At 29.8% G+C, this 19,570-nt stretch overlaps 1 pseudogene; it reads left to right on the top strand.

Moving 5' to 3' along the window:
* Positions 1-264: 264 nt before the first annotated feature.
* Positions 265-18,181, top strand: LOC149510843 (1-aminocyclopropane-1-carboxylate oxidase homolog 1-like; annotated as a pseudogene).
* The last annotated feature ends 1,389 nt before the right edge of the window (positions 18,182-19,570 follow it).

Raw genomic sequence — 19,570 nt, 5'->3', positions numbered from 1 at the left:
AAAAAAAATAAATAAAAAAATACTAAAAATAACACTAATAAACTATAATAATAATAATATAATAACATACAATATAATACTATACTATAATAATACACCATGCATAAAGAATAACAACAATAATAATAATAACAAAAATCGATGTCGAACATATATGGGTGTCTACAATAAACTCTGACCATATGCTCATTTACTAAAAGAAGATAGATTTCCATCATCCTGTTCCTATCATAATTATCTAATTTGTTTGTAAAAGAACAAGAAATGGTGACAACCAACACATCAAACCCTGATTATGATAGAACAAGTGAACTGAAAGCTTTTAATGATACAAAAGTTGGAGTGAAAAGCCTTGTTGATGTTGGAATCACAGAGGTTCCTAGAATGTTTCATCAACCACCTTATAAAATTCAAAAAACCTCAATTTCAGGTGATACTCACTTTAGTATTCCTGTTATAGACCTTAAGGAGCAAAAAAAGATCCAATTACTAGAAAAAATAAGGTGGACAAAGTTAGGAAGGCATAAAGGAAATGGGGATTTTTTCAAGTAATCAATCCTGGAATTCTAGTAAGTGTTTTAGAAGATATGAAAGATGTTATAAGGAGGTTTTATGAGCAAGTCTTTAAAGTGAAAAAGTAATATTATGCTTTTGATTATACGAAACTGGTGGTCTATAATAGCAATTTTGATTTGTATACTGGTTTAGCAATCAATTAGAGAGATACATTTTTTAGCCCTATGGCTCTTAATCCTTCTAAGAAGGAAGACTTGCCAGCAGTTTGTAGGTATGTTTTATTATATAGTTTACAAATGGTATGGGTATGTTAAGATTTTTCCTTTGCTTATTATATTCACTTTTTCCATTTTAAGTGTAGTTTATGCATCTGTGGTGTTGGATGACATTGTAACTCATATTTCAAGTGGTTGCTATATTAAACATTAACCAATATGATAAATTTATGGATTGTATATGTAATATATATATATATATATTTATCAAGCGACAAGAGATTTTTGTTTTGCCTAATACATCCCTCTTTGAGCTAGTCCAAATAGGTTTATTTACGCTGGTGTTTTATATGTAATCCTATTTAGATGGCATTTTTCCCATATTCTCTTACATACACAAAGTTCATAGTTTAGAGGTGAAACCAAGTGAGATGAAGAAATGATCACTGACATGCCTAATTAATTTCACTAGAGGGGTTTAGGTTTTTAGTGGTATTTTTTTTAAAGTTTAGTAGCGTTTATAAATGTTACTAAAAGATTTGCGACGTTTATGAAAAACGCTACTCAAAGCGCTGGCTATACACGCATTGTGAAAAATAATGGCGTTTTCAAAAAAACACCCCCATTTTAATGACGTTTCTATATTTGAAACATTGCTAAATTAGTTGCATTTTTATGAGAAAAGCGTTGTTGCTTTGATGGTATTTGTAGCTGAAAACATCACTACTTTAAAGGTGTTTGTATTTGAAAATGCCTTTATATTAACAGCGTTTGTATCTTTCAGACGCTGTTAATTTAGTGACATTTTTATGAGAAAAACATCGTTGCTCTGGTGGCGTTTGTAACTTAAACCATCACTACTTTAGAGGCGTTTGTATATAAAAATACCTCTATATTAGTCGCGTTTGTATCTTTGAGACGCCACTAATTTAGTGACATTTTTTTGAGAAAAACGTCATTGATTTTGTGGTGTTTGTATAAAAAATGTCACTTACTAGTGGCATTTGTTGGTAAGAGCGCCACTACTTTTAGTGGCATTTTACGATACAAGCACCACTAAATTATTCATTTAGCGACATTGTTAAACATAAACGCCGCTATTATATAAATATATATATTTTTAATTTCTGTTACTAACTTTTAATTTCATTAAAGAACTTAAATTCAGAAAGTGAAATTAATATAAACTTAATTCATGTTTAAATATGCATATAATTAATAGAAAGTTTAATAAATAGTATAATAATATTCAAATATTTTTAATACATTAAGAAAATAAAAATTAAAATGTATGAAATGGATGATTACATACATTTTGCTAGCTGCCAATTGATGAAGAAAATTTTTTACTTTGGTCACTAGCGTGCTCAAGAACCTACTGAATAATACCATGCAATTTTTAACACTTCATTGTATGCCTTTTTTATATTTAAAAATTTAAATATTTACTAAATATAATACTTGAGTTGGTGGAGCACCAAGATCATTTCCTGAAAATTGTTGTTGCAAAAAATTCAAAAGATGATCAAATCAATCATGCAACTGCTAAAATTTAGCACGCTCTTGCTCCATTCTAGCACGTTTTTCCTCAATTTTGGCACGCTTCATTTCTCTTTTTGCTTCCATTTGCTAAAAAAGTTGTTGCATAATTTGTAACTCCCCTCTCAATATTGAAATGTCTCGCGAAGATTGACTTGCTGAAGATGTAAATTGCTGAGAGCTATGTCCATAGTAGGCAGATGGTGTTGGACCCAATCCAAGGCCTCGAACCCGTCCATGCCTTTCTTTTCCAGTAACTTTTATGAATATATGATTTTTCATTTCTTGCATGTTAAGATAACCATCAGATGCTATTTCAATCTCAACAACCATTTTTTCTTTCGCTTTCTCCTATGAGTTTGTCATATACAACTATCAAGTTTTCTTACTTAATTGATAATATGTTAAAAAGAGTAAATATTTACTTTCTGTTAAAATAGATGATACAAATTACCATAATTTCTTATGTTTTGACATTCATGTAAGATCCTTTTTTTTTGTGTGTTATGAAAAAAAGTTTCACACGTCCAATTGTACTGCCTGTCTCATTCTCCTATACATAAACATATGTTATTTGATAGGATACATATCAACTGAAACTTATTCATGAATATCAAGCCTGTCAATCAAGTATTAACATTTAGAATAATTTTAATCTCATGTATTTATATTTTGGCCTCGTAACAACACAATACTCTTAAACATACGCAAACAGTAAAAACATTTTGGGTTTTCGCACATATCGATCATGGAAACCATATTCAATTATTTTTTCCCCGTTTAATATCAATGATTGAAGCCATTCAATATGTTGAACGCCATCCAAAAGTTTATTTTGTATATTTGCCTTTTATATGCAAAAATAGTCCAAAATAGACATAAACGATAATTTTTTCTCCCATATCAACTGTAGAAACTAAGTTCAATCAATCAGACAAGTTTAATATTAAGTATTGAAGCTATTCAAACTGTTAAAATACAACAATAACAACAAACTTGTATTTTTACCTAAACACACGTAAACAAAAATTTTTTCATACATATCATCCGTGTCAACTAAGTTTAAAACTTTCGATAAGTTTAATATATATATTGAAACTATCAAAACTATTAAATCAGAACAATAACTATTAATTTGCATATTTACCTTTTAACGGTAAAAAAAGTTCATTCGTTGGAAAAAGTTTATTATCATAAACTTACTATTTCTTTTTGCTTTCTTGCAAAACTTTTGATCCACTTGTATGGTTATATTTCTGTTGCTTTCTGCTACCAATCTCAATCTATTTTTTTCCTATCATAAAAAATAATTGTGTATATGATAGAAATACAAATATTACCAACTTAAACCATGAAAGACTTTCATCATTTCATTCTACTATGCAAAGTTATAAACTAGTACCTCTCTTTTTCTTGGGAACCAAAATCTAACTAATTGTTCATATTGCCACCTAATCACATTACGGGGTAGATTTCTCATTATTGTCTCTACAGAATTATTTCAATCGAAATACTTATTCTTCAAACTATGCTTATAATCTTTTCACTTCTTTCCTAATGACTTAAGAACAAATAAAGTTGGCATTTCAAGTACAAATTTTGACTGTAATAATACAATAAGAAAAGTTAGAATAAGTAAACAAAATGTTAAATACAAATTTTTTTATTTCTAATTAATTATACTAATACCTTAATAAAGTTTAAAGTGTCAGCCTTAACTTTTTCTGAAACTTTATACCATGTTTCATGATGAATAGGCAATTTCATTCCATTACGCGCTAGCACGCCTAGAAATCCAGCCAATAGTTGAGCCTATTCACCAATTGGTTGCCTATCAGAGTTTGTAGATACTATAATACGCTTGTTAGGAGGTAATGCAAACAATTCCTTCAAAGTTGTCCGGCCTCTGGTTTTTCGTTGACCATTATTATCAATTGCAACAAATAAAAAATAATTTTGTAAAATCACAATACTTTTATCATTATACTCGAATTCTAAAATTGGAATATATCATACCTGCATTCAAATTTAAAGCATAATCAATTGATGGGGTACTATCTAAACCTAGACCTCTCGTATTGTCATATCTAATATTAGTTGAAGGGTTAGAAGTGACGGAGTTAGATCTTACAGTACATTCATTTTCTTTCAAATGATTCAGTCCATTGCCAATATCTACAGGTGTTGCAGACAGTTCTGAATTGATATCTCTGATATGTTTTTCTTTCAACTTACTCATCCGTATTGTAGCTTACCTACATCATAAAAGCAAATATAAAAAAGATATTAGTTTAGAACATATATGAAGCCATTAAGAAGTTAAGAAATCAAAACCTATGATATATAAAGAACATATCTATTTAATTAAATCATAAGATAATGTATGATTTAGAATACAATAATTATATAATAGCGAATGTGACATTAATTATATACAATCATTTACTACATTATGTCTTAAACACTCGAATTACAAATAGATACACCATTTCATGGTTCATAAATGTCTTCAGTAACATCGTCGCAGAACCACTGAGCGTATGTACTGGAGATATTTTCATCCAAGTTTTGTTCAATAAAAGGAAAACATTCAGTCTCATGTTCAACATCGTCTTTGCTATTTAACCCCATATCAAATAAGTCTCTAGGTGTGTTTCGAAAAACAATAAACTAACCCAATTCTTCAGGATCTTCAGAGTAAAATACTTGTTTGACTTGAGATGAAAAAAGATAAGGTTCATTGATGAGTTGTTGTCTAGTGTGAATGAATCGAGAAAAATTCATAAGTGTAAATCTATACTGATCTTTCTTAATACCCATCATACTATTCACATCAGCCCAATCACACCGAAATAAGATAACTTTTCACTTGCCATAATAATCCAACTCAATGATGTCATTAATCATACCATAATAGTCAACATTTCCCTCTAAAAGGTTTGTGTCCATAGTAGTAGCATAGCTAGTAGTTGTTAAAGTTACAACAATGCCTGAATTTTGTGTACTTCTAAATCTCTCACGGGATTTAGTGTGAAATCTAAATTCATTAATGATGAAACCTTTATATCATTTCACAATCCGATTCGGACTGTGTGAAAGACACTTCACCTCTTCACTAGCAAGCTTTCCACTCCAAACCTATAAAAGTGAAATAAATATATATATGTTATTAATGCTATTTATACCATAAGCATTCTATGTAGATTTCTCATAATGGGAAGTATATCATTACTTACAGGTGCTCCTAACCATTCATAAAAGTTTTCAGTGAACAACTTATCAAGCTTTCGAAGGTTTGATCGTTGATAATGCGCAAGATCTTTCAAATTATTTTTATACTCACTATAAAGCATCATGATAAAGTATTAACAAAAAAAAAGACAATAATTTATGCTTAATGTAATGAATAATTTTTGTGCTAAAAAACTTACGTGCGAAACGATTCAATTGAGTCATGATGAAAAAGAACATATCGATATGCTTGTGCCCAAGATTTATCATCTAACTTCACCAATTCAGCTTTGCCTATTGGTTGTCCAAAACTTTGAAAAAGATAATTGTAGGCAGAGTCTGTATGCTGCATACCAATATTTCTTGATGGTCTATTAAATCTCATTTCAATATTTTTCAAATAACGAGAATAAAATGTCATATACTCTTCTGCTAAATATTCTTCAGCAATAGAACCTTTCAGATAATGTTTGTTGTGACAATAAGACTTTAACCTACCTAAAAACCTATAGCATAAAATATTAGTCATATGTTATTTTAAGTAGAATGGCTTGATCATCAATAAAAAACATAATCAATCTATTAACAAATAATACCTTTCAATAAGATACATCCATCGATAATAAACTGGCCCACCGACTTTTGCTTTACATGGAAGGTGGATAACCAAATGCATCATAATAGTGAAAAAGTTTGGAGGAAAGATCTTCTCTAAATGGCATAAAATAATCACAGCTTAATCTTGAAGTTTGTCAAGCTCTTTCATATTAATATATTTTTGACATAGAGATTTAAATATATTACTCAATTCAATTACCACAGAAGTGACTTGGTTTGACATTGATAAACATAAAGTAATCAAAAGTAAGTCTTGCATCAAAATGTGATAATCATGTGACTTCAATGAAGAAAGTTTTCGCTCTTTTAGATTCACACATCTCGATATATTTGATGCATAGCCATCCAAAATTTTGACATTTTTTAAAACCTTGCAAAACACATCTTTTTCAGCTTTAGAAATCCCAAAACAAGTAACAGACGATCAATATTTTTCATTAGAAAGTAACTTCGGATAAAGGTTTGGGCGAATCCCTATTTCAACTAGGTTAAGCTAACTTTTTAAGTCATCCTTAGATCTTCTATTCACATTGAGAATTGTCCTAATAAAATTTTCGTAAACATTCTTCTCTATGTGCATCAAATCAAAGTTATGGCATAATAAATTATATTCTCAATAAGGTAACTCAAAAAAGATACTTTTTTTTTTACAACTCAGACTCATTGGGGTCATTTACTTCATCGTATTCTTCATCATTTTAAACATCAAGATCATCAACTTGAGTATAAGTATCACTAAATTACATAATATGAGACCATACACCTTCAAAGATATCTCTCATTCTTTTTCTTGATAGAGTCATTTTTTCATAAGTGAAATTGATATCTTTTAACTTTGACAAGATATTAGACCTACTGATGGGTAAAGGTAATCTCCTCAACTCTTCAGTTTTATCAAAAAGATATTTTTAGAATCTAAATCGATGATTATCATCTAACCATCGACGATGTCCCATATAACAGAACTTTCTACCATTAGGTAACCATGTTGAACATGTTTGTGTAGCATAATATGGACAAGCATAATGACCTTTTATACTCCAACCGGATAAATTCGTATAAGCAGAAAAATCATTGATAGTCCATAATAAAGCATCATGCATATTAAAGTTCTCTTTTTTTGATGCATCATAGGTCTTAACTCCTTCCCATAATTGCTTTAACTCTTTAATAAAAGGTTATAAGTAGATATCTATATCATTATCTAGATCTTTTTTTTCAAAAATTATCATAGACAATATAAATGACTGTTGCTTCATAGTAATCCATGCTGGTAAATTGTAAGAAATCAATACAACTGGCTAAGTACTATAAAAAGTACTTATCATTTTGAACGGGTTGAATCCATCAGATGCTAGTCCAAGCATAACATTTCAAGGATCAGATGCAAAGTCTAGAAACCTAGAATGAAATGATTTCCATGCCAATAAATCTGCAGGATGCCTTAATGATCCATCATCCATTCACTTCTCATGATGCCATCTCATTAAATTTGCAATTTTGAAAGACATGAAGAGTCATTAAAATCTTGTTATTAATGAAAAATAGCGCAAAACCTTAACATGTTTCTTTTTGACACATACCTCATCACCATCCTCATTCAACCTTTCATCAGGGTTTTTATCAACTCAACAAGAAATACCACACCAATGATAAGATTTTTGATTTTTTCTATCCCTCAAGATAACATGCAATCATTGGGACAACTATGAATTTTCTCATATCTGAGACTTAAATCCTTGATCATCTTCTTTGATTCCTGATAAGAATTAAGAATTTTTGCAAAAGAAAACATTTCTTTCATAAACTCTAATAATAAAGTCAAGGAGTTTTTCATCCATCCACATAGGCATTTCAAGTGAAAAAGATGAATACAAAAAGATAACTTTGAATGTTTCAATCCCTCAAAAAGTTCTTCATTCATATCCTCAAGCAACCTATAAAACTTTGATGCTTCTTCTCTAGATTGTTGGTTACGTACACCTATCATAAGTTCACCAAATTCATTCATTTCAACATTGAATTGATTAAATCCTTATTTTAGGGAGAAAGATTACGAAAATATTAGTTATGAATGTTAAAAGCATCTTGCAACATGCCTTTAATGTCATATATTATAAAAAGATCATGTTGGTGTAGGAAAGCCTTTGAAGTTGAAAGAACTCTAGTGGAAGACCTTGACAGTACAGACTCTTCATGAAAATACCAATTAACATATCCTGAAAGAAATTCAATACAAATTAAATGTTCAAAAATAACTTGACGTATTTGCTACTTGATATTAGCACACTTCACACATAGGCATAATATCATATTATCTTCATTTGTATTCTCAAATGCAAAATTAAGAAAAATTTTTCACTTCATCTCTGTACTCTTAACTTAATCTTGACTTTTGCATCCAACTCTTATCCATTTAGTACTTGCTACATTATTAAACCAAATGTATATAAATAATTTATATGAAAATGATCATGTACAATAATACTTAAGTTTACTATGTTTTAAACAAAAGATAATAACAAGACTAGTACTTACATAAAACGAGAACTCCTTGTTGTGAAGTAATTTATCAGTTACCAAATATTATCAATGTTAAAACTCTGTTGCTAATGTAGATAGTACCTAAGAGTATTTATAGTTAGGGTTGAAATAAGATGAAATAAGGTGGTTTTTAGAGAAAATTGTTCACACGAAAAAGAAAATCGTGAATTACAAAAGCTAAAAGAATAGTCGATTGAAGTAAAAGCTAAATTAAATAAGTAATGAATAGTCAAAATAGGGTTCTAAAAGAGAATGCTCGAATACTAAGAGCTGAAGGAAAGGGAAAGTAAATTGTATTTAGTCTGAAAAGAGAAATAGTATAATAATAAAGATTAAGCTTGAAGTTGGTGATTAGATACGCTAAGTTTGAGAATATTTTAATTGGACTAGATTATGTAAGGTGTTTACTAACCAAAACGCCTACAATAATTCTCTCATAAATATTTTTTGAATATATTATAGGCGCCTTCAACAGAGTTGTAGTAGACTTGTTTGGGATTATTAAAGGCATCTTCTGTTAAAAATGTCATCATTATTACATGAATTTAAATTCTAAGCGGTTATTGAAGGCTTTTATTCCAGAAAAATGCCTTGACTAATTTATTTTATTTTTTGAAGCAATTTAATAAAGGTATTTTCTACTGTAAAATACCTTCAATATTTCACTGCTTAAATTTTAGGATGGATAGTTAAGGCATTTATTGTAGAAAAATGCCATTGCTAGATGCTTTTATTTTATTTTAAGTACAAACGTATTAAACAATTTCCAATTAAAATTATTGGTATTAGTAATGGTGTCTTTTAGGGAAAAATGCCTTCAATAATCGATAACTTTAAATTTGTAACGATTAGTGAAGGCGTTTATTTCGAAACACTGCCTTCAATAATTTCCCTCTAAAAACTTTTGGGATTACTAAAATCGTCTTCTATTGACAAAAGCATTCAATAATTTCATTTAAATTATTCATATAAATATTGAAGGTGTTTTTTGAAAATAAATGCCTTCTATAAATTTTAGGATTATTAAAGACGTCTTTTACTGAAAAAAACCATCAATATAGAATGCGTTTATTCTAGAAAAATACCTTTACTAATTCATTTAAACTTAGTACTTAATTATTAAAGGCGTTTGTTAATAACACACGCCTTCAATAATTTCCCTCAAAAAATATTTTAGAATTATTAAAGGCATCTTCCACTAACAAACACCTTCAATAATTTCTTTTAAATTATCTTCATAAAAATTAAAGGCATTTCTTGATAATAAACGCCTTCAATAATTTTCTTGTAGAATTTTTTGGGATTAATAAAGGCGTCTTCTACTGTTAAATGCCTTAAATAATTTTCTTCTATTGAAGGCTTTTATTCCAAAAAAATGCCTTAACTAATTCATTTTATTTTTTGAATCAATTTATTGAAGGTGTCTTCTACTGCAAAATGCCTTCAATATTCCACTGCTCAAATTTTGGGATGGATAGTAAATGCGTTTATTGTAAAAAAACACCATTACTAGATGCTTTTATTTTATTTTAAGTACAAACACATTGAACAATTTTCAATTAAAATTATTGGTATTAGTAATGGCATCTTCTAGCAAAAAACACCTTTAATAATCGAGAATTTAAATTTTTAATGGTTAGTGAAGGCATTTATTCCAGAACACCGCCTTCAATAATTTCCCTCTAAAAAATTTTAGGATTACTAAAATTGTCTTCTACGAACAAAGGCTTTCAATAATTTCATTTAAATTATCTACATAAATATTGAAGGCGTTTATTCTAGAAAAATGCCTTTACTAATTCATTTAAAAGTATTACTTAATTATTGAAGGCATTTGTTAATAAAACACGCCTTTAATAATTTCCTTTTAAAAAATATTTTGGAATTATTGAAGGCGTCTTCTACTAACAAACACCTTCAATAATTCTTTTTAAATTATCTTTATAAAAATTGAAGGCATTTCTTGATTATAAATGCCTTTAATAATTTTCTTGTAGAATTTGTTGGGATTATTAAAGACATATTCTACTATAAAATGCCTTCAATAAAATGCCACACAAATTTTAACACGGTTATTGAAGGCATATATTGAAGAAAATACCTTTAATAATTCATTTTTAATTTTGTAGATAATTAGTTAAGGCATTTTCTGTTAACAATCACCTTCAATAATTTTCTTTAAAAAAAATTTTTGTGGTTATTAAATGCGTCTTTTATTATTAAATGCCTTTAATAATTTTTTATAAACTTTTAAAGTCCATAATTAGTGAAGGCATTTTGTACATAATATACCATCAATAATTTCCTTTATCCTTATCACGAGCATATCAGTAAAGGCGATTTTCTACTCAAAACACCTTCAATAATTTTTAAGAATTATCAAAGGCATTTTTTGAATATAAACGCCTTGAATATTTTCATTGTAAAAATTAATTTTTGGATTACTAAAGGTATCTTTTTGTAAAAAACACCTTCAATAATCTCTAATGAAATTTTAAGGGGCTTATTAAGGGCGTTGTTTCAAGAAAAATGCCTTTAATAATAATTTATATGTTCATTTCCCTGCCTTGAACTTCGCTATCACAAACTGCTAGTAGACAGAATGATTAAAAGTTGTGTTATTCAACCAAACCAAACCCTTAAACACATTTCTATCAAACCATTAGTCTCTTTATCCCTATCGTCGTCACCTACCTTCAACAAATCAATGATGCGCACCTTTCTTTTTACCAGTAAGTTTTTTTTATTTTACTGTATTATAATATTCGATAAAGATTTTTTTTTTTCGTTTCCTTAATATTTACATATGCGTTTATATATTTTCATTAACTTTACCCTAAGCATAATCGTCCAAGCAACTTTAATTGCGTGTATGCTATTTCTATGTAATATGCCTTAAATATTATGGTTTGTTGAACCTTGTTGTCCGATATTTTTTTGCTAAATGGTATTGTATGGTATTGGGGGGTTGAATCGTATGCTGAATGGTTTGCTGAACCTTATTGTATGAGATTGTATTGTCAAATGGTATTGTATGATATTGGGGGGTTGAATCATATGCTGAATTGTTTGCTGAACCTTGTTGTCTGATATTATTTTGTTGAATGGTTTTGTATCATATTGGGGGGTTGAATCGCATGCTGAATGGTGTTTCTGAATGGTTTACTGAAAGGTGTGTCTGAGCACATTGCTGATTGGCGTGTTGAATGGTATTTCTGTACATAGTATGATATTGGTTGTATTTAATAATGTATAGTGTTAAATTTAGATGGTCATATTGTGTAATTCGTATAATTATGATCAATATTATAGGTATCATGGATTTCAAAAAACATAATTCTCCTTTTAATGAACATGCAAAAGACATTGCTGTAGGCTAAAAAAGAAAGGGAAGGACCCTAAATAAATAAATTAAAATGAGTGACACAAAAATTCATGTTCATTTCAATCAAAGTGGGCAGCTTGTGTTTGAAGGAGCTGCTAAGATGGCTACTCATATTAGAGCCATTGTTCATCATAAGGTTTCCATTACGTACACCAATTGATGATGAGTTTCTGATGATCTAAAGAATGAGATATGACAATCGATTGTGGTATGTTTGTTCAACTATTTCATAAAATTTGTTAAATGATCATTTAATTAAAATTCAATGTGTTCATACTAATTATGTTAACTTATTTAGGAATAGTTCGATGTCCCAATTGATTATAAAAAGATTGTGTTGCAATCTGTTAGAAAAGTATTCGGGGACTTTAAAAGCAGATTGATAACCCAATATATTTTACCGTTGGCTGATGCTGGTGAAGGTGATGTATTAGCTATTTCACCTGTGACATATACAGATGTGATAAGTGTCTAAGATTGGATAAATTTTGTTCAAAATTGATTTTCAGAAGATTTCTCAGTACGCAAACCTATTACCAAAAAAATTGTTTGTAAGTCTTTATGCAATATAGCTTTTGATCTTCATATGTGATTGACATAATTTCTTGATTTTGTAGAAAATCAAAGAATAGCAACGAGACATTCGGGCCAAACAACAATATCATAATCAAACAATGAGAAAGGGATATCCAAATGTGAAGTATGAGCTATTGTGTATTTGTACACTTGTTTTATACTCATTAATGAATATTTATGAACATTCATTTCATACATTCTGATTTTTTTATTATAATAATTTAATAGGAATCAACGAGTTTTGACACAAAAATTTTCAGATGGGATGTTTGAAAATAAGGACACCTACGAAAGGATGGATCCTTTACAGATGAAGGAACCGAGAAAATGGTAAAAAAGATTGTATGTATAATTATTTTTTTAATATAATATATGACTGGTATTGTGATTGTATGCATGAATGTATACTAGCTTGTATAGATTTGTTGTTACAACCTATCTTATTATTATCCTTTAAAACGATTATGCTGCTAAAGTCTAATATGGTGAACTGGCAACCCAGTATGGCAAAGATCCATTATCTTTAGTATTAGGCGCTAAAGAAAGGCCTAGTCAAGTTCGTGGGGTTGGTAAATTTGTCTTGCCATCAAAGTTTTTTAGTAATCAACAAAAAACCTCGTGAATGAGAAATACACAATATGAAGCAATCATTAAGCAATCACAGTAACGAATTGATGATTGGGAGTAATGTCTCAGTGACCAACAGCAAATACTCACTGCTTTGGAGTCCATGTTGGAAGAAATGCAGCATAACATGCCAGTACACCGGTCTAATAGCATCGTCCTCGTAGGAGAAGCTTCTGTTGCAAGTAAGGAAGTAGTTCCATCCTCCGCTACCACTCAAGAAGTATGATATTGTTTATAAATTTAATATTAATTTGTTTATTATATTGATTGATTTGGTTTTAATACTTATATTTCATTAAATATTGTAGCAGGATGTTCGAACTTATAGTATAACCCTTGCTTAGGCTTCCATGGATGAGTTATCCAAATATTCACTGGAACCTTTTTCCAGAGGAAACTTCTTAACTATTGAGTAGGAGGAAGGGTTATTTGATAACCATCATTTTCTTTTATTGGTGTGGAGGAGGTTAAAGAATTTTATGAACTGGATGAATTATCAGCTGCTGAGATCGTTGCTTATATGAGGTTAGCTTATAAATACAAATATGCACATTCAATATGTAGTAATCTATATTAGGTTGTAATACTAACTAGTAGTGTCGATTGTTATCGTGCAGCTTCCTATATAAAGAGCTCAAGGGGAGACAGTTGAGCAATTGATTTAGATTCATTGACCCCAACTTTATTAGTGAACAGAGTGGGATAGTCGTTTATCATGCTAATCATGTGATCCTATGCATGAAAACACTGGTTGATTATTATTTGCTCCCGTATAATACACAGTAAGCTATATTCCAACCTTAATTACTCTAATTTTTCCCAAATATGATCTGATACGTAATTTGAGTATATTATTGTTATTATTTTGTAATCGTCATTGGGTGTTTATTGTGATTGACATCAAATCCTTAACGCCATACTTACTTAATTCAGATAATCCAACGATGATGCCTAACACCGATATTCAAACTTTTATAAAGAGGTATTACACTTTATTATATTATATATCTTCTGTTTGTTCATAAGTAATTTTATTTATGTATTAAGTAATTTTTTTTCTTTTCAATTTAGGATAATATCTGTATTTGATAAGAAGATAAAAAAATCAAAATGAGTGTCATTACCGATAAATATGAAATATATTTTTTTATGCTGAGTTTATGTAGATAAATATTTTTTAAACCCACTTACTTTAATTTTTAGGTACCTCATCAACTCGGTAATATTGAATGTGAATATTATGTCCTTTGTTTTATGCGAGAGATAGTGTTACATGATTTTATGACCACACCATTCAAGGTTAGTATAAATCTCATAAACTTGTTATATCTTCAAAAAAATAAAAAGGTACATTATGTTTTCATTTCTCAGCATTTATTTCTGATTTTTTTTAATGGGAGAGTAAAGAAAGCTTCATGGAAGAGGAAGTGGATGAAGTCCGTAAAGAATGGTGTGATTATATATTATCATTTATCAATGTTGATAAACCTTTAAGTTAGACATTATTGGTTGAATATGAATATATAAGGAACAAAGTGTTGTAATGTTTTGAACATGCCATGTTGAATGGAAACTTTAAGTTTGTACATTGGGGTATTGGTTTAATATTATTGTTATATTTATTATGAATGCACTGTGTACTTAATAAATTATTGAGTATGATTATTGCAAAAAGGTATATTAATATGGCAACGTTATCAGTTTTAATTTCAGATGTGTGGTCAATTTATTGAAATACAATAATGTTCATTATGTAAATTCTAAAATGTAATTTGTAGAATCACATATAAAAATTAAATGTTTTTTGGGCATTAATATACAACTAAAAGCAAACATTTTATGGGCATAAACCTACAACTGACTTGACATGTACAATATCAATTATGTTTTTTTTATCAGATTAGTGAATGTGTTTTTAGCAAGAAAATGCCTTGAATAATTCATAACAAAAAATTTTGAAGGCGTTTTTAACCAAAATCGCCTTCGATAATCACTTAAAAAATTAATTTTATAGAATATTAAAGGCGTTTTGAGAAAAAAAATACCTTCAAGAATCTGTCGTGCCTTTTTTGTATGGATTATTGAAGGTGTTTTAGAAAAACATCTTTAATAAAACCAACTAAAAATTAATCGAATAGATTATGAAGGGCGTTTTCCTACGGGTAACGCCTTTAATAATCCTTCACAAAAAGTTATGGAAGGCGTTTCTAGATATAACTGCCTTTAATAATCTGACCATCAAAATTTAGCGTCTCTCATATTAATGGCACTTTTGACCAAAACCACCTTCAATAATCCCACAAAAACTTTATTGTGTGAAATATTAAAGGTGTTTTCGGCAAAAAACGCCTTCAAGAATCCGTCGAGTCTTTTTTGTATAAATTATTGAAGGCATTTTAAAAAAATGCCTTCAATAATACCAACTATAATCGAATGGATTATGAAGGACGTTTTCCTACGGGTAACGCCTTGAATAATCACTAACAAATTTTTATTGGAGGCGTTTATGGATATAACCGCCTTCAATAATCTGACCATTAAAAGTTTTGTCTAGAATATTATGGGCGTTTTGAGCCAAAAAAGCCTTAAATCATCGGTTTAAACTTTTGGCTATGGATTATGGATGTCATTTTTGACAAAAATCGCATTTAAAAATCACAACAAAAATTTATTGATTGGAGTATAGAAGGTGATTTCACAAAAAACGCCTTCAAGAATTGGCTCCATATTTGTTCTATCAATTATTAAGGGCGTTTCTCTACTAAAAACGCCTTCAATATTCTCTGTAAAATTTTTTAAAGCAATTGGTGAAGGCATTTTTCCTAAGAAAGTGCCTACAATAATCAATTGCAAATAATCTTTGCAAGAACCCAAAAAAAGGCTAAATGGAGGGATTGAACGTACAACCTTATGGTTAACATTCGTACGATCGAAACATTTTGATATGATATTTATTGAAACTGTTTTTTAACAAAAACGACTTCAATAAGCTAGTGGCATTTTTTGATCCAATTATTAAAGGCGTTTCTTGTATAAAAATGCCTTCAATAATCTCATACAATTTTTTTTTTATAAATTATTATTAAAGGCATTATCTGCCAAAAATATGCCTTTAGTATTCACTGAAATTTTTAAGAAAAGATTATTCAAGGCGTTTTAGTCGAGAAATGTCGCTAATATCAAGTATTGGGTGGCGTTTATAAGTAACAACGTCGCTATTTGAATATTTAATGGGGTTTTGATAATAAACGCCTAAAGTTTTATAAAAACATGGAAGCTAGCGGCATTTGTAAGTGAACGACTGCTACAAAACTACCACTAATACATCATTTTCTTGTAATGTTTGCAGGCATATAATGGTGGAGTACTCAAAGCAAGTGCAGAATTTGGGTAATTTACTACTGAAGTTACTTTCTGAGGCACTTGGCCTGAAACCTGACCACCTGAAAGACATGGATTGTGGCAGGGGGCTTACTATGCTATGCCATTACTAGGGTTGGCAGCCCAATCCGAGCTCGGCGGGTTTCGACCCGATCTAACCTTATAAGATCAATTTTTTTTTATAAAAAAAATAAGATTTTGGGTCAGGTTGGATCGAGTTTTGTTAAAAAAAACTCGGGGTTAGGTCAGGTTTGGGTTTTAGGCAAACCCAACCTGACTCGACCTGTAATTATATTAAGAATTATTTTTTAATTTTTTATTTATATATAATTATATATTTATATTTTAAAAATATTATTTTATATTTTAAAAAATAATATTTTATTAATTTCGGGTCAAATATGATTTATACAAAATCAGATCGAATTAGATTCGAGTATAAAAAATAATAAAAGATTTTCAGGTCAGGTCGAGTTCAAGTTTTATAATCATAAAAATTGAGTCGGATTCGAGACGAGCAAAAACTTGCCCTGACCCGACCCATTGCCAACCCTAGCCATTACTATCCCGCGTGTCCACAGCCAGAATTGGCTATGGGAACAAGTAGACATGCAGGTAATGACTTTGTCACGGTGCTTCTACAAGTGGCCTCCAAGTACTTCATGAAGATAAGTGGATTGATGTACCTCCTACTCCTCGGGCTCTAGTAATTAACGTGGGAGATCTTTTACAGGTAAGCCCTTCAGTTTTAAATATTGCTATTTTTATATTTGTAACACTTAAATCTCACTTTGGAATATCAAGAGCATCCGTTAAAATATATAGCTAGAGATCTAATCTATACTTGTAAGAATTTTTTTGAGATAAAATTATGAAATTTTTAGATCAAAACAGATAATACATTATAGGTTGGGTGTGGATTTCCATAATATTGTAAATAATAGCTTGTTTCATCTTCTAGTTGCAATTTCTTCTAGCAATTCTTTAAATTGTAATTCTACTGATCCTTGATGATCATAACGTACGAAAATAAGCCGTAACCCTTCTCAATTCTCATACTCTAAAGGGATCAACAAAACCAAATTAAGTGAATGAAATACATGAAACTGAAGTGGTTGCAATGAATTTCTTTTTTCATCTCTTTTTAGAGTGATTTTATAAGTTAGATGATCATCTTGGAAGGATTCCTTTATTCTTGAAAGTTTCTGTTTACTGCTGAGAACATGTTGCATTTTATTGAATGGTTTATACATGTTTTGGCTAATTTCAAATTTCTTTTTTCTATTTTTTCAGCTTTTATCAAATGACACATTTATAAGCGTGGAGCATAGAGTGTTGGCAAATTCAGTTGGACCTAGAGTATCAGTAGCATGTTTTCAGCACTTCTATTATGTCAGACTCAAGGCTAGATGGACCTATAAAGGAATTGTTATCAGAAGAGAATCCTCCAAAATGCAGGGAAACCACAGTGAGGGACTATGTGCTATAGTCCAATGGAAGAGGCCTTGATGTTGATGTTACTTCTCCCTTAATGCATTTCAGGCTATGAATTTGCCTCTGGGAGATGCAAGGAAGCCATGATAGAAAAGATAGTTTATGAACTGAATAATTTGGTCAATGTATTATCATTGAACTGTGTATCATATTGGAGGTATCTGGGTGCCTCCATGAATTATAAGGATTTCCAAGATACCGCTAGATATTCAATCATGTTGAATAACTTTTTTCCCCCCATTGTAATACCATCCCAGAAGAGTCCAATGCCAAAGTTTTGCATTCCTAATTGGACAAATATATATGTTGTTTGGCCAGAGGACAAATACATTTATGGGCAAAAATTCCAGTTATTGAAAAGTTGGGTTTGAAAATGCCTCTTGTAAGGACATAACGCTGGAATATTCAATGCAAGTGATGAATGTGGGCTATTTGCTGTTTGAGTTACTCTGGAATGGTCTGAACCCTGATTACCTGACAGACATAGATTGTGCCAAGGGACTTGTCATGCTGTCCCATTATTACCCGATCTTTCCGCAGCCAGAACTGACCCTAGGCTCAAGCAATCGTGCTGAGTCCTTGCCACATTTCAGGTTCTGAACTTGGCCAAGGATCAGATAAAAACAGCAGCAGCATGACAAATAGTTTACGCAAATAATATAATTCATATGATCTTTCTAAAATATTCTTGGTCGTGATGAATTTGATCCTTGACCAAGTTGATTTAAGGAATGAGTTATGCCTGTGTGTCTTATTTGTAAACCTAAGCAATGTGTGCTCTTTGTCTTCTTCTTTGGGTGTTGTAGCTACAAATTGTTCATAATTTGTGAAAAAATTGTAAATAAAAGAATTTACGTAAAGTTGAAGTGAAGTTAAATTGAGTGGTGTTACATTAATATTGAATTTTCAGCACTCTTCACAGTTACAGTGTTTCCAATGTTAGAAAAGTGGGTCCAGTCCAACGGGTTATTTCACTATTAGAAGGTCATGGATCTTTTGTTTTTAGGCTTTCTTAAGAGAGTCTTGCATAATAAAAGGTGAGGGTTGGTTTTTGATGAAAAAGAAAGGAGAAACAGAGGAGGCACCGCAGAGAGAAAAAAGTAAAGCTAGAAAATAGAGAGAAAGAAAAAAAAAAGAAAGAATTAATTAAATAGAAATTGATTCGTGATTCGATTAAATTAAAATTTTATCAATAAATTTATGATTCAAAATTTTATATTTTAAAAAATAAAAATCAAATTAAAGTCCTTTAAGAATAAATTTAAAGTGTATTTATTGAGTTTTTTATTTGATAAATTTTTTTTAATTGTCTCTTTAATTATTGATCAACTCTAATTTTAATTAGAGAAGAATTTTATATATTAATTATTTGATAGTACAAATTTTTTTAACAGTTTTATAATTTTTTTTCTATATTAAAAAGTTTTTTTTACGTAAATTTTAA

Source organism: Durio zibethinus, chromosome 27, assembly GCF_047325235.1.
Source record: "Durio zibethinus cultivar Kanyao isolate XHJ-2024 chromosome 27, ASM4732523v1, whole genome shotgun sequence".
Taxonomy (NCBI): Eukaryota; Viridiplantae; Streptophyta; class Magnoliopsida; order Malvales; family Malvaceae; genus Durio; species Durio zibethinus.
The sequence above is the reverse complement of the archived record's forward strand: the minus strand, read 5'-3'. Positions and strand labels throughout refer to the sequence as shown.